Below are 6,843 nucleotides of genomic sequence, written 5' to 3'. Positions count from 1 at the left end.
CCCCACACCGATAGCAGCTTACCAGCAAAATCATGAAGCCTATGCCTTAAATATATGTGGTTGATAATGTTTGTATGTACAGGGTGTACTGTAAAGAATTCCCTGGTTATGGGGAAATATTTCTTTGCTTGAAAACAGGTGAGGGTTGCTGACAGGAAGGGCATCCAGTTGTAAAATAAAATCCATTGCAATATATTCTGTCTGACCCATGCAAGTATGGAAAAATGACATTAAAATGAAGGCAATGATCAATTAACTGTCACATGTCTCCACTGGTGGTTTATCGCAAACTTCACACAACTGCCATATGCATCACCGGTGGTACATTTTCACAATTTGAGGAAATATTTTATTCTGTATCTTTGACATGGTATCTGAATATTGTAAAAATATCAAAATAATGACATTTCCATGTAATTAAATAGTATGTAGTGTGACTGCAAAATATATGGTGTCACCAGTAAGTTCTCTTTGCAACCACATGGTTCCAGGTTTAGTCCCACTGCATGGCACCTTGGGCAAGTGTCTTCTATTATAGCTTCAGGTAACCAAACTAGACAGAAACTGTGTGGAAGCCTGACATATATAACATATATATAGATAGGTGAAGGCATGCTGTGTGGTTAAGAAGTTTGCATCCCAAGCACAGGGTTCCGGGTTCATTTGCACTTTGGGCAAATGTCTTCAGGCCGGCCAGTGCCTAGTCATTGAACTTGGTAGGTGGAAACTGTGTGGAAGCCCAGCATGTGTGTGTATGTGGATGTTTGTAATTATCTCCCTTCGCACCATTGCTTGACAACTGGTACTGGTTAGTTTATATCCCCATAACTTGGGAGAAAGAAACCAACACAGTAAGTATCAGGCTTACAAAAAGGTTAAGTACTGGAATCAGATTGGACCTTCATCTTTCATGTATCCTGTACCATAAAATATCCATAAAGTAACCTGTACCTTCAAATATTTTAGGGGCATCACTTAGCCTCTCTTCTAGTTTTTAGCTGAGGACAAAACAACCTCAGTCCCTCTATCTTTTTCATGGGTAGATCCAAAAGTCCAATGTTTTGCATGGTCTTCTAACTAGTCTTCTCCTTTTCCCCTTTCCAACACTTTCTATCTCTAATTACTCCTTATGCTTTGATAATATTTGAATAGTATGTGATAATGAGGGAACACATCTTATAACTAGTTTTACCTAGTATTATGTATTTGTGGTAATTGATTGTATCCAACCTATAGAATAGCAGCCTATACACCCTAGTTAATTTCCCAAGTCCACTAAGTCCATAAATAATCCTTATACTGAGTAACTATTATTTGTGCTGCACATGATAATGAATGAACAGTAGTGACTTATACATTCTAATTAACTAATAATATTCACAACACTTATAAAACAAACTAAAAAGTTAATTAATAGATAACTGCAAACCCTGTAGCTTATTATAATACTTGATCTGGTATACCCTCTTCTTTCTGTATTAGGTGATATATATTAGGTAATTTTCTTATTCTTCGAATTCCATAATTGAAATGACAGGTAGTACCTGTTATTTCCTTACACATTTATTTATAACAACTATACCAATAATAATTCCATTTCTGGCATACATGTCTTATTACAAGCATGTTTGTCTATCACCTTTCATGTATTTGCTTTTATATTAACATCCTACCTGTATATTTTTTTATCAGATAAAAACAATAGCACAAGACACTACCAATCTGCAATTATTAGAATTTATCATATGAGTTCCAATCCAACCATCCCCCACCATAACCACTATCCCCCATATAACTCCATAAATTCTGAACTGTATCTCTCCCCTCTTCTCTTTGAGCTTTAATCTTTAACAAAGGTATGCTGCACTCCTATCTGATACTTAATTGCTTTTAGTTACCTTGTCTTGGGTTCAATTCTTGCTATTCGCATTTCTAATCCTAGTGTAATAAAATGAATAACATGAAAATACATATGTTATTACCTTCATCTCTAGTCTTTGACAAGGAACCAGTCTAGCTAACTCCAACTTCCATCCTCTACCTGTGATTGTCTATTTTACTGGGATGGTGGCTATAAATATCATATTATCCCTACTCACTAACTAAATCCTTAATGTATCTCCACCTTTTTAATGGTCATTATTGCCTGTTTTGTTTTTATCCCATTTGTGGTCGGCATCACCTGGCCAATAGGCATGTTCCCACTGCATTCCTGAATGTTCTTATATTGTTTTGAAATTCTATGCATCATCTGATGGAAACGGTTTTTTGCTATGATGTAATGTACTCATCCAGCTACAAAAAATGTATTAGAAACAGCTGTAATGAACTGACATTTATCCATTTTCTGTTATCTATTTATCTGCTTATGATATATTATAGGGATTCACGACACGTCAGACATCCTAAAGTATACCAAACAAGGTATGATCAACACAATGTGTGCTTTGGACCAGCCCCTAAGCACTAAATGCATAGGGATGGTTTTCTCTGTGTGCACAACCTGAATATCCTACTAGATATTTAATTGACTAAAGGTGGTGATTACAGGTTAAACCAACCTACCTGATGCATATCATTCAAGTACCCGATTTTTTCAAGAATCTGTATTATATATATACATATATATTAGTGGAGGTGATTGTTCCAAGAGTGTAGCTGTGGGAATAAGATTAGGCTGGGCAAAGTTCAGAGAGCTCCTACCCCTGCTGGCAACAAAAGGCTTCTCTCTCAGAGTGAAAGGCAAATTTTTTGATGCCTGTGTGTGAACAGCTATGCTGCATGGCAGTGAAACATGGTTAAGGTTAGGGTTAGGGCCTATAACAGCCGAGGACATGCATAGGCTTGAGAGATGTTCAATGTCAGTGTGCATGTTCAACAGAGTGTAAGCTTCTTGAGAGAAAAGTTAGGCATAAGAGAAATCAGATGTAGTGTGCAAGAGAGACAACTGTGCTGGTATGATCATGTGATGTGTATGGACAAGGACAGTTGTGTAAAGAAGTGCTGATCTTTAATTGTGGAGGGAACCTGTGGTAGAGGTAGACTCAAGAAGATATTGGATGAGGTGGTGAAGCATGACCTTTGAACTTTGAACCTCACAGAGGCAATGTCTAATGACTGAGACCTTTAGTGATGTACTCTGCTTAAGAGGACCTGTCAAGCCAAGTGCACCTGTGTTGGTGGCACATAAAATAATCAGCCTTTGAATGCTGGGCCTCACAGAGGCAAAGTGGCTGAGTTCCTTTCGAGTGTTGGGCTGATGGAGGTGAGGTGGTCAAGTTCCTTTCAAGCATTGGGCCTCATGGAGGCAAAGTGGTTGAGCTCCTTTCGAGTGTTGGGCCTCACGGAGGCAATGATCAAAACCTTTGGCATTATGCTGTACTTGAAAAGACCCATCAAGCCAAGCAAAATTGCAGTTATTGGCAAGTACTGGTGCCAGCCCAGTCAAACCATTAAACCCATGCCAGCATGGGCAAAGGACGTTAAATGATGACGATAATGATGGTTGGTGCTATAAACATTTTCTTGATGCATTTATTTTTGTAAATATTAAGATATTGATTCATATAAAATAAGTATACATTTATATCTTTATAAAATTTATTATCATCATACAGGTTTTCAAATCATTAAATATGTTTTTTTAATATTCTGTTTCTGTTTTTTAATATTCTTTGTTGAAAGCAAAATGGATTTGTGGTATTAATTACTAAAACTAGTTGGATTCACATTTTTCTTCATACACAAACAATATATGTAGGGAAGTTAGATTTGGCTATGAACAAATATAAACTTAATTGTTTGGGAAAAATTATGCATAACAACAGAGCTGCATCATCCTATGGAGATGGATTTCATTGTTATTCATTGAACATTTAGGATCTTTGTGGTTTGCGCCACTCTTTACAATTATCTTTAAAAAAATTTTTGATGTATCATATAGATGTAATTTTTAACGCTGAATCTGAATTTGTTATTCATTTATTTCAGAAAAATTTTGTAAAAATATTACAAGTGTTCAAAGTTTGAGAATTTTCAGAATTTTCAGACAATCAGAAAACAGCATGTGAAAAACATTCAGCCAATCAAAAAACAATAGTTAAAAACGTTAAAAGACTTGTGAGCAAATTAAATATTTAAAAGCTATGAACAAACCAACAGGAGTTGCTAAAAAAAACAGTCAAAACATTAAAATATACACAAGCAAAGTAAACAGTGCAAAACATTGAAACATTTGCAAGCAAATTAAATATTTAGAAGCTATGAGCAAACCAACAGGAGTTGCTAGAAATAGCAATCAAAACATTGTTCAAAACAAATATTTATTAGTTTAAAAACGATAGCTTGTATTGCACTCGAGGATTTTATAAAATAAATTATCTTTCTCATATTTCCTTCTCAGCATAAATTCACAAAGATAAGAGTCAACCATGGAATGGTGTGTCTCACACTGGTGTTTATTTCCATGCTTTGAAGATGCCCAGGTACTCTCAGTTTGTTGGTCACACTCCTTGTGCATGCACGTGCACAGCATCTTTGGTTTCTATGGAAACAGATTTTTATCATGGTGATGTGTAAATACTGGCTTCTGATTGGCTGAAATACCCAAATTTTGCAAAGTTTAAAGGCTAATAACTTTTTAATTATGGATTTATAGGAAAAATAAATTTCATTTTCATAATTAGTATACAAGACTTAACCCATATACCAAATTTGAAAACATTTGGAACAAAATTGTAAACAGTGATGAAAATCACAAAGATCCAACATTTATTTTTATGAATTGGTTAGATTTTATATTTTCAGATATATGAATAATTAAAATTTTTCATTACACATTGTTAATTACTTACTTTTCATCATACATATATTTTACTTGTAAACCATTCTCAGAAGACACCTAAGCCTGTAATCTTTAAAAGGTTCACATTTTTATACTTTTACCATTGTTATTCATTTTCACATTACACTGGAAATGAAATTGTCATTAGCAATAAAGTTATCTCATTATTTAGTGAAATATGACTTATGTTTCAGTTTCTTTCTCTTCTTCCTTCTTTTTTTTTTCAAGCCTAGAATATCATCTTATTGAATTTCAACTAATTATATAACTTAATTTTATGTACAATAAAATGCACTGCGCCTCATTAGTTACACTGGGATAAAAAAGAGTAAAACAACAGATTGGTAGTTAGTGATACTTACAAACATCAATGGCAGGCCAACTGCATTCAAATGATATGCTCTGAAGATGAAGATCATTTAATCAAAATAAAACTGCAAATTTTGAATGTAAATTGCATTTAGTTTATCAGTTTCACATACACACATACAAATGTATATATATATACAAATGTATATATATATATAACAAAGATATCCAAAGTTAATGCAGTACAATCGTTTCATGTGACTCCATTTATTTAAGCAATGTGAATATTACATCAAATGTAAAATGCAGAGCAATCCTCAGCTGCACAAAGATATAGAAATTTACTGAAATTTCATTTCAACAGAGGGACATATTTTTGTAACTACATTTAAACTCTCCAAGTAGAAAGGATAATACCATACTTAATTCTGGTGCCTAAACTTAAGTACCATATTCACCTTGAATCTAAACACACACACACACACACACACACACACATGCAGGAAGTAAATAGACACCTTTAATTTTCAAAATCTTTTATTCAGTACGCAAAGCAAACAATTGAAAAGTAATCGATAGGTAGGACTACATACTTTAGTATTTAGTTGACATTCACTTTGCAGTTTTTAATTCAGAAACTCTTTTCAACATTGAACTGATAAGCTTTGTGAGTGTCTCCTGTGGAATTTCTGCCCACTCTTCACGCAATAATTGAAACAACTCATCTTTAGATTTAGGTTTCTGTCGAGTTTTCCATATAGCTCTATCTAGTATACACCAAAGATTTTCAATTGGGTTCATGTCAGGAAATTGGCTTGGCCAAGGAAGCTTTTTGATCCCATTTTCAGTCAGCCATTGTTGATTCCTTTACACTGTGTGGCATGGAGCCCCATCTTCCATGAATAAAAACTCATTTTTCATTATGTTATCATGTGAACACATCAGAAGTAGTCCTTGCTTAAGTATTTCGATGTATTTTTCAGAGTTTATGGTTCCAACACATTCGATCAGCTCAGAATGACCATTGCTAGTGACAGTTCTCCATACCATTACAGAAACATCGCAAAATGAACTGGATTTTTCTTACATTTCCTTAGCCGTATTTCTTTCTTTTCATGATATTAATTGGTTGAAGGAGAGGTTTTCTTCTAGCTGCTCGTCCATAATACCCAAGCTTATGCAGATATGTAACACATGTTCTTGGACTAACTTCTAGGTGTTTTGCAATGTCAGAAGACTTCGAACGGGGCTCGTTTTCCACAATTCTCTTCAAACAGTGAAGCTTCCTTTCCGAGGGCCCAGGTCGGCCAGGATGAGAATCTGTTGATTTTTTTCTTGACTTTTGAATTGCACTATAATTCTATTAACAGTAGCAAGAGGAATTTGAATATTTTCGGCAATTTTTTGCTGGCTAAGACCAGCCTCAGATTACCCAACAATACAACCTTGTTGAAAATCTGACAGTTCTGCTCAATTTTTTGTGTGTGGCATGGTTACTCTTTGCAAAGGTTAAATATAATGGCACCTGGAATGAAAAAGAATAATTACATTATAAATTCTGCACTGCTGAAAACATATTAAGACGCTTAAATCAGAAATTTTGAAACTTAAAGGTAGGTGTCTATTTACTTCCTGCATGTCTGTGTGTATGTATATATATATATATATATATATATATATATATGTATATG

Source organism: Octopus bimaculoides, chromosome 11 (assembly GCF_001194135.2).
Source record: "Octopus bimaculoides isolate UCB-OBI-ISO-001 chromosome 11, ASM119413v2, whole genome shotgun sequence".
NCBI lineage: Eukaryota > Metazoa > Mollusca > Cephalopoda > Octopoda > Octopodidae > Octopus > Octopus bimaculoides.
Note: the sequence above shows the minus strand (reverse complement) of the source record.